Source organism: Macrobrachium rosenbergii, chromosome 17 (assembly GCF_040412425.1).
Source record: "Macrobrachium rosenbergii isolate ZJJX-2024 chromosome 17, ASM4041242v1, whole genome shotgun sequence".
Classification (NCBI taxonomy): Eukaryota; Metazoa; Arthropoda; class Malacostraca; order Decapoda; family Palaemonidae; genus Macrobrachium; species Macrobrachium rosenbergii.
In genome coordinates, this window is record NC_089757.1 from 24,858,265 (window position 1) to 24,868,401 (window position 10,137).

Genomic DNA, 10,137 nt, shown 5'->3' on the forward strand with positions numbered 1-10,137 from the left:
TTCCTCTCCTCCACATTTACGTCATATTCTCACATTAGCAGTAAATCGCCGTTATTACAATTTTACTCCCTTTTTTCTTTGTTTGCAAGAAATAAATGTCCTTCCCGAGTATCTCTGGTGTTCCCCCTGCTTATTTACATTACCTCTCAATGAGGGCGAGAATGTGGTGCGGTTTCATTTTTTTCAGAGTCTTGTTGCGTTGTAAAGTATTATTATTGCTTTTCATATCAGCGTAGTCACGTTTTTGTGCTGAATTTCGAGTAGGGTATTTGGAATTTCTTGGCAAAACAAACACCACTAAATTTTCGTATCGAACATTCTCTCTCTCTCTCTCTCTCTCTCTCTCTCTCTCTCTCTCTCTCTCTCTCTCTCTCTCTCTCATACACACACATAAACATGCTCACATAAGCAATGATAATTTTAGATGCCGATGATTAATTTTTTGTATACAAAATATGCGATTATATTTGTCCTAAGAAAATATGGTGACGTGATACACTCAGGATACTTGCAGTTTTTTAGTATCGCATAAATTCTGTGAATTTTACGAAAATGAAATTATATGACAAGGGAAATGCTTTGGTTGTTTTATAAGCGCAGGAGAAATAATAATTAGACCCTAGATTTTCAGAGAAAATAGTGATGAAATAAATCTATATGATTTTTACTCTTGTTTCAGTTATTTCTGTTATATCGAGAATATTGTCCAAAGTTATTGAAATTTAATAAAAACTGTTAAATAATGCTCCCTTACATATATATAGAGCTTCAAAAAATTAGAAATAAAGGAGTAATTCTGCTTAATTGTACTGAATTGAATATAGAATTTAGGCCAAAGGCCAAGTACTGGGACCTATGAGGTCATTCAGCGCTGAAACGGAAATTGACAATAAAAGGTTTGAAAGCTGTAACTGAAGGAAAACCTCGCAGTTGCACTGTGAATCAAATTATTTTTAGGGGAGGGTGGAAAGTAAGTTTGGAGAACGAGAATATGGAAGGAGGTACAGTAAAAGGAACGAAAGGGGTTGCAGCTAGGGGCCGAAGGCACGCTGCAAAAAACCTTAAGTAATGCCTACAGTGCACCGCATGAGGTGCACTAACGGCACTACAAACCACGCCCCCTACGGTTTCTGCCTAATTGTAGAATGAAACATATTTAATCCTTAAGAAAAGAAGGAACAGAAGCTATATATGGCAGCTAGTTCCATAGATTCTAATCTGGAAAGAGACTCGTTAGAGAAAAATGATAGTTGATGCACTTGCCATTACCATTGATAAACTCACATAAATGTAAGTTCAATTCTCGAACCTACATGCAAATGTACGTGTGAAAATCCAATTCTCCATTTCTGTATACGTTCATTTACTGACTCCTTTTGTTCGCCGCTGTGTTGATGAGATTGATGTGCCTGTGGAAATGTCTCCTAATGGAATCATTTTAGCGAGAGACACGATTCCATTAGATTTTGATGCGAAGGGAAGCTACTTATCTGGTTCGCGTTACTGTCACGTAATAGTTACTTAGCTCTCAAGGGATTTGCGATGCATTTGCTAAACATTATGGCCATATACGTTTGCGAGTATATATCGCAGCCACGTACACACACACACATATATATATTATTATATATATATATATATATATATATATATATATATATATATATATATGTGTGTGTGTGTGTGTGTGAGTGTGTATCGTTTGTTTGTTTTAATGAATTCACGTTAATGAATATCTTTTCTTTAACTGCTATTGATTGAGTATGAGGAAAAATTAGTTGTCTACAGTGAAATTCAAGGGAAATCGAGTATTTTAAAGAAAAGTCGATTAGTTCCAGGAGAGGCTTTGTGTCCACTCATAATGTAAACACAAGTCCTAACACTGAACAATATCAGTATCCATCCTAGCCATTCAGCCCCGTAAGATGATGGTCTTTAATATAAGGGTTCAGATTGATTACGTTTTCTATGTATAAGATTAAATACACCTTTCCTCAAAACCCTACGTCCTCTTGTACGGCATAAGTTCTCTACTTGCTCATCCGGCCAATGGGTAAGTTTCTTCATCTTGTGATCACTTGTTGGGCTTTGTAAAACCCTGTTTTTTTGTTTGTGTGTTTTTTTTTCTGCTTAATTCTTTGTGCACTTTTTTATAGGTTAATTCGGTGGGATACCCTTATTTTAGCTGTTTTTACTTAATTGATAGAAATATGTGTGTGTAGCCATTCATGCTCCCAGGATTGTTTCAGGGACCGCCTTTACTTGTCTTACACGAGTTTTGACCTCATAAATACTGTTGTAAGTTCTTGGGAGTTCCATAGACTCTGTACCTTCTAATGTACTTCCTATGCTTGAAGGTTGTCTTTTCTTTATTCTAGTTATTCTAGCTTTTCCTTATGTATGTTGATAATTTCTTCTTAAAAAACAATTAATATCTGAAAAGAAATGCTTTGTAGTTGATTATGGTATGAAGGCATTGTCAAAAATGATATGGTCGATAGTAACCCCTGGAATGGAAACGGATACTTGCTAACTGTACAAAACTGCAAAGATTCACGTTTTCACATTTTACTCGCGTGAATTAGGGTTTGAGGACGCGATTGCGCGCATGCGTGTTTAAGACAGTGAATGTACCTTCGTTCCTCTCCTGTTATTGTCTCGATGCCTGAATGCACAGATTTATGTTTGGAACACCTCTAATGAGGTCTCAAATTAAAATCTGTATTTTCGTGGATGTTGTGAAATTCAGGCGCATGCTTCGCTCTCGCAGGAGCGAGTAGGAGAATATTCAGTGGGTCTGATGCAGGGATTAATATTTAAGTCGCTTTCGGGATCTCTCGGCACTCGCTCCAAGATTTCGCTTGGGAGAGATTAGGGTGCGAGTGGGGGTGAAAGGGACAGGGGTGGTGGGGTTGGTTGAAGTATGTTTAAGGAAATGATTTTTCCGAGAGAGCCATTAATTTTATGAGGGTTTGAGAGAGTAATATATATATGTATATATATATATATATATATATATATATATATATATATATATATATATATATATATATATATATATGTGTATACATATATATATATATATATATATATATATATATATATATATATATATATATATATATATATATATATATATATATATATGCATACATATTTGACCTAACAAATTACAAATTCACACTGTGTATAAAGTTATTACTTTTACAGAGGACCTCCAATATTACATTATAGATCACAATATGAGATTATTTATTTTCAAGCGATATATATATATATATATATATATATATATATATATATATATATATATATATATATATACACATACGTAAATGTGTGTGTATGTGTGTGTGTATTACGTTTGTTTGTGCGTGTTTGTATTCATACAGAGGTTACGTTTTGAGAAAGATCATTATATATCCAAATGAAAATTTGCCCAGATTTTACTAAGGGTCATTATTTTAATTACGTACTATACCCAACGTTGTATAATTCCTACTTTCCAGCACGTTTTGAATCTGTATCAGCACCCTGCGTTTCGTCCCTTATACTCATTTATGCGTCAGTGTTAGTTTTCTGTAAAAGGAAACTTTTGTTCCGGGCTTGTCCATCCGCACTTTTTCTGTCCGCCCTCAGATCTTAAAAACTGCTGAGGCTAGAGGGCTGCAAATCGGTATGTTGATCATCCACCCTCTAATCATGAAACATACCAAATTACAGCCCTCTAGCCTGAATTTCACGGGCCACGACTCATACAGCATTATGCCGAGACCACCGAAAGATCGATCTATTTTCGGTAGACTTGATTATACGCTGTACAGAAAACTCGATTACGCCGAAGAAACTTCAGCGCATTTTTTACTTGTTTACATTTGATTGCGGTTGCAAAAAGTCGTTTTTTTATCCCGATATATATTTCAGAGGTACGAAAAAGTGAGAAACGAAACCCTCCTGTTATGGAACAGAAGAGAAATCGCAGCCCATTACGGAGGTTTTCAGTCTTTAGTCTTTTATATTCCTTTTGTATCGGTTAATCCTGCAAGAAACTTCTGATTAAAGCTGATTAGCACTGTTGAAAAATCAAGATGATATCAAGCAAACTTTGGTCATTAGTTAAGTGTAGAAAAGTGTCGGGTATAATGATTTCCCATGAAAAGGAGAGTCAGGTTATTCCGTCAGGTTATGAGTTATTAAAGGAATTTTATCCGTGATTTTTGAAGTTCAAGCCAATGCCAAAAGTTTATTTAGGCTGGTTCTTGCATGGTTTCGTAAATTTGGGAGATGGATTTATTTCTTAGCTTAAGGGCGTTTCTTGATATTTGACTCTGCATGCGCACTCTCCTAAACATTGCATATTTTACTCTTCAGCATGCAATGTAACCATTCTTTGAAAATAGTGATTTTCATGTCAGCAAACTCTCTCTCTCTCTCTCTCTCTCTCTCTCTCTCTCTCTCTCTCTCTCTCTCTCTCTCTCTCTCTCTCTCTTTTAGAGCGCTTTATTCTTTTACTATATAGGTAGATAGATTGATAGACAGATAGATAGATAGATAGATAGATGGAGAAAGAGAGAGGCATTACACGGCATTTCATGACAAAAAGAGAAACGGTTGCACCCAACACTCACAATTACTTTCGTTTGGAATTACTGTTGAAATATAAATACATAGATAAAGCGCTTCTCCTGTTTTAGAGTTTTTTTTGGCACGAAATGATTTTTACCCATATGTTCAGGAAAGAATTTGCATCCAATCTGGGAATATGTAGTTTTTCTGATTGTATGCTTTGAAGACCGCCAGAATATAAATGTTCTTTATTTTACATTTTATGTTTACCTTTCAGGGAATTCGGTTTATTCATTCGGCACTACATTGTAAAAAAAAAGTTATTTGCTCGCGCTGTTCCTAGTTTTTTTTTTTTTTAGTTTCAGAGAATATTTTTCATTTTTTTCGAACCCTACATCGCATTTGAGTAATAGCATTACTTTTTATTTTATCCATGGTTTTGTTTTATGGTTTTACTTTTTTAACAGAATCTGTAATTAAAGTTTTTCTATCAACCGTTGGTTCCAAGTGTAATTTTTTTGTGCGTCTTTTTGACAAAGTATTTTGTTCTTTATGTACCTCATCAACATACACTGGGAATTTTCGGTTTTCTGCATAAAAATAGGCATATCTAAACTCACAATGTTTTCATCGGAGTATATTTGAGCAAATTTTATTCTCATGAATTGATTTTATTCGTATCCTTTCTTCCATTTCAATTAAAGCGAAATGCAGATAAGGGTAACGAGATTTTGCGGAAATGAACTATGCGTTTTTTGTTAACTGAATTGAATCTGACGATTGTAAGGCCACGGGACTTTTCTCTAATGTCATTCGTTTGTTGGCAAGAGGATCACTTTCCAAATGCATTAGTTTTTTAAAATTTGATAAGAAAATAGATGTTCTGGAGACTTGTTTCATCGAATGTTGGATGTATTTATGATTCCAAATGGGTAATATTAAATAATAATGCTGACGTCTTAGGAATTTCACGTGTATCAGTTTTATTTTCTATTACCTCATATTTATTTATCGATCGCCTTTTCCCATAACCTCCTCTCTCTCCTCTCTCTCTCTCTCTCTCTCTCTCTCTCTCTCTCTCTCTCTCTCTCTCTCTCTCCATGTTGATTTACCTTTTGACTGTTTTCAGCTGAAGATTTACAGAAAGAAACAAACGGTACGTAAAATCGAAATGAATTAAAAAAAAAATACTTTGACAAGGAGTCCGTTTACAGAAATTACGTTTGTGTTTCACTACCGAAGCTTCGTAACTATCGTCACTCACAATACAAAGTTTTTGAAGTAGTTCGGATCTTCTTTCCTGGTGGGCGAAGATAGCGCTCCTCCTTCATGCTAAGGTTCTTTTTCAAAGTTTTTATCTTCCGGCCTGATTTACGTTGAAAATGCGAGGCCTTGGTCTTTCTCTTTCATGTTGTTCAACGGAAAAGATATAGAGTAAGCTGACTCCAAACAGATATTTGCTCATACCACTGAAACACACACACACACACACACACACACACACACAAACACAGGCATTACACACATATATATATATATATATATATATATATATATATATATATATATATATATATATATATATATATATATATATATATACATATCTGTGTGTATAATATAAGTATACTGCAAAGGTACAAGGATTCACCCACATATTTAAATATGTATAGTCTTCCAAAACTCGAAGGCAACGATACGAAAAGGAATGTGGAATTTCGAGGCATCTGCGTCCCCTCTCTTCATAAAAGCATGAACGCGGCATCGAGAAAACGTCGCGGTGGATCTCCATAAGGTTTTATGCTGACATCAGAGCCCTGGAGACCATCATGCATGAATTCCCTTTTTTTTCTTCTTCTTCTTCTTCTTTTTACTTCTTCAAGATATTTGAAATCTGCTGCATAGCTGGGTGAGGAATGGCAGATATTTCTCTAAGGGCATTCTTGCCTTATATCCTTCAATATCCCTTTTTATGCACGGTAATTATCGTTCATTTAACAATTCTTTTTGTCATTTCATTTTTATGTAAATATTCTCTTTCCCCAGTTTGCTCTTCCTTTTTTTATTGCCTCATTCTTTGAAAAATAACTTGCATCACTGACCTTATTGATTTCCAATACCTGTATTTTTCTTCTTTGTCATTCCGATTCCTCTGTGTGTTTTGATCAACTGGACGCTCAAATTCCTGTAAGTATATACTAGCATGAATGTCTTTTCCTGTAATACTACAGTGTAATATGAATATATAAAAGGCCCATAAAACACTATTTAAACGTTGAAACCATATATTTCCGGCACTTGCTTCTGTGCCCTGTTCTGCAGAATATGGACAGGTGGAAAGTTACAATGGTATATATACAAAAACATAAAGGTGTGGCCTTAGGCCTCCTGATGGTATGGAGGTGGCGTTTCTTAAGAAGGAGGAGAATGACCAAATTCCCTAGTGGTTTTTGGCCTCATTAGCTCCCGTTTGGCGATGGATCTGGCGGTCGCGTTTCTTGGGTCATCTTCTTCAGGAGGGGATTGAGTATTAAGGTGTCGATGTTTCTTCGCTGACGATAGTTCTCTCTTATTTGGAAATTCTCATGTTTTCTTCCCCTTTCCCGCTTTCTTTGTCATTCTTAATCTACCGGTGGTACATATATGTGTTGAACTAATTCATCATTAGCATTTTTTAACGTCACTGAAACAAAATAATTATGTCCACCCTCTAGCTAAAAGGAAAACGTAAATTATCATCAGTGTTCTTGGTCACATTTTAGACAAATTTTTTGTATGCATAGCATATTCAGTGACCTGATAATATTTTAAAACCTTGGAACTCTCTCTCTCTCTCTCTCTCTCTCTCTCTCTCTCTCTCTCTCTCTCTCTCTCTCTCTCTCTCAGTGAAGTTATGATTATTTTAAAACCTAACAAGATGTCTGCAACATTAACTCCAGTCTTAATTCCAAAATACTGACTTTTATGTGTCGTTAGTTTATATTTATGTGTAGTTAATTTATATGTATGAAAATAGTGTTCTGATTATGTGAAATATAAAAGCTCCCTTACCACAGCAAGCTCTATTAGAAAACACGTTCACATGGTGTTAATCGTGGGGTCTGCAATGAATGTCGTTCTCAGCTTGGTAGCATCGTGCCATGATATTTCAAAATGGTATAAATAAGAACTCCACGGCTCACATACATATGTATATGTGTGTGTGTGTGCCTGCGTGTGTATATACATAGACACACATATATACACATATATAAATATATATATATATATATATATATATATATATATATATATATATATATATATATATATACTGTGTATATATATACATAATATACGTGCTCTACATACGTACATATATATGTGTGTGTGTGCTCGCGCGCACAGAGAGAGAGAGAGAGAGAGAGAAGAGAGAGAGAGAGAGAGAGAGAGAGAGAGAGAGATGAGCACTACAAAAATTTCTCCACACTCAGGAGCATTTTCGTGTTATATATCCTGTGCCCCTTCTAACCCCTGGATAGCAAAACTCGCCCCTGGTGACATGTGACAGCAAGAAGTTCACCTTAATTGCAGCCGAAATGAACTTTATAAAATTTATAAAGAGTTTTCAGGCCGTAAGTGGCTTACTGTGGGGGACTCTTGCGTTGCGAGTCAACATATTTACACCTTAAGTAAGGTTCCTTGCTTCCTAAATCTAATCTAATCTTTTGAATTTGTGACGAGAAAGAGGGGAAACTGTTTATGAACTAAGAGTATATATATATATATATATATATATATATGATATATATATATATATATATATATATATATATATATATATATATATATATATATATATATATATATATATATATATATATATATATATATACAGAGAGAGAGAGAGAGAGAGAGAAAAGAAATGGTATTTTTCAGTTATCAACTTTTGATATTCAAGCTTGCCCCTTTTGTTTAAAAATATTTCACTCTGCCCAGTATTTTTTAATGATAGAATTATAATGACGAGAATCCAAAATTTACAGATGAACCATCGCTGGAAACTACTTAATTCTGGGGTTAGTTGTCGCCTTACCTTTTGACAGTTAGCCGTTAAGTTCCCTTATATATATATATATATATATATATATATATATATATATATATATATATATATATATATATATATATATATATATATATATATATATATATATATATATATATATATATATATTTATATATAATTTTTTTTATAGCAGACCTTATATTCACGTGAGTTCGACGTTATATTGAGGTCATCCACTAGAGACTATTCTTGACAACGGTATCAGCAATTACGTCACGGCGCCCTTAGCCCTGTCCACCTGTTGCGTAGTTTTGGCGTTAAAAGTTAAGTACATCTTAGTTTAACCAGACCACTGAGCTGATTAACAGCTCTCCTAGGGCTGGCCCGAAGGATTAGATTTATTTTACGTGGCTAAAAACCAACTGGTTACCTAGCAACGGGACCTACAGCTTATTGTGGAATCCGAACCACATTATGACGAGAAATGAATTTCTATCACCAGAAATAAATTCCTCTAATTCTTCATTGGCAGGTCGGAGTAGTTTTGGCGTCCATCTGCAAGTCTCAAATAAACGATTATGACTTAAGGTATGTCACATAATAAGTGAATTGGTATTCACAGTGATTTGAATTGAACTGAATATAGAATTTAAGCCAAAGGCCAAGCACTGGGACCTATGAGGTCATTCAGCGCTGAAACGGAAATTGGCAGTAATAGGTTTGAAAGGTGTAACAGGAGGAAAACCTCGCAGTTGCACTATGAATCAGTTGTTAGGAGAGGGTGCAGGAAGTAGGATGGAAGAAAGAGAATATGAAGGAGGTACAGCCAAAAGGAACGAGGGGTTGGCTAGGGGCCAGGCACTTGCAAAGCACCTTAAGTAATGCCGACAGTGCTGCATGAGGTGCACAGTGATTTGTGCTATTAATTTGAGACCACATTGTTTTTAAACTGGTTACGTTCTGTCTGTTCGTGGCACCTTACGAGTAGAACATAAATCCTAAAGTAAGCTTATGCATAAAATTATTGAGAAGAGACCAATGGTCAATAATATATCACTAGGTTATTTCCGCTTGTCTTTCTGTTCAATTTATTAGACGTTTGGTATCGGTAATTTCTTAATGTTTATTTGCATTGCACTGGAATGAGGACTGTTCCATCACTCAGGGCAATGCAGAAAAGTGCGTCTTCATTGGCAACGCCACTTCAAGACCAAAAATAATAGAATTGTTTAATAAATAATTTTTCGTAAGTGTTGCTTTCTTGACTTTCCATCGTTGTTTTTGCTCAGTATTGAGTCGATGGGGAGCATGTGGATGTCTTGGAATTGGAGGATTTTTATGTAGATTTTATTGGAGACTGCTGAACTTTTTATACCACAATCATATTTACAATGACCAATAGTGGTACTAAATTGTTGTAGGAATTTCTTGAAGGTTGTACTTAAACTGGACGCAAATGTAAGTAACCTTGCAGCCTCAGGTGTTTTGATGCAAATTTGCTTAGGTATGTTGTGACCAAATTC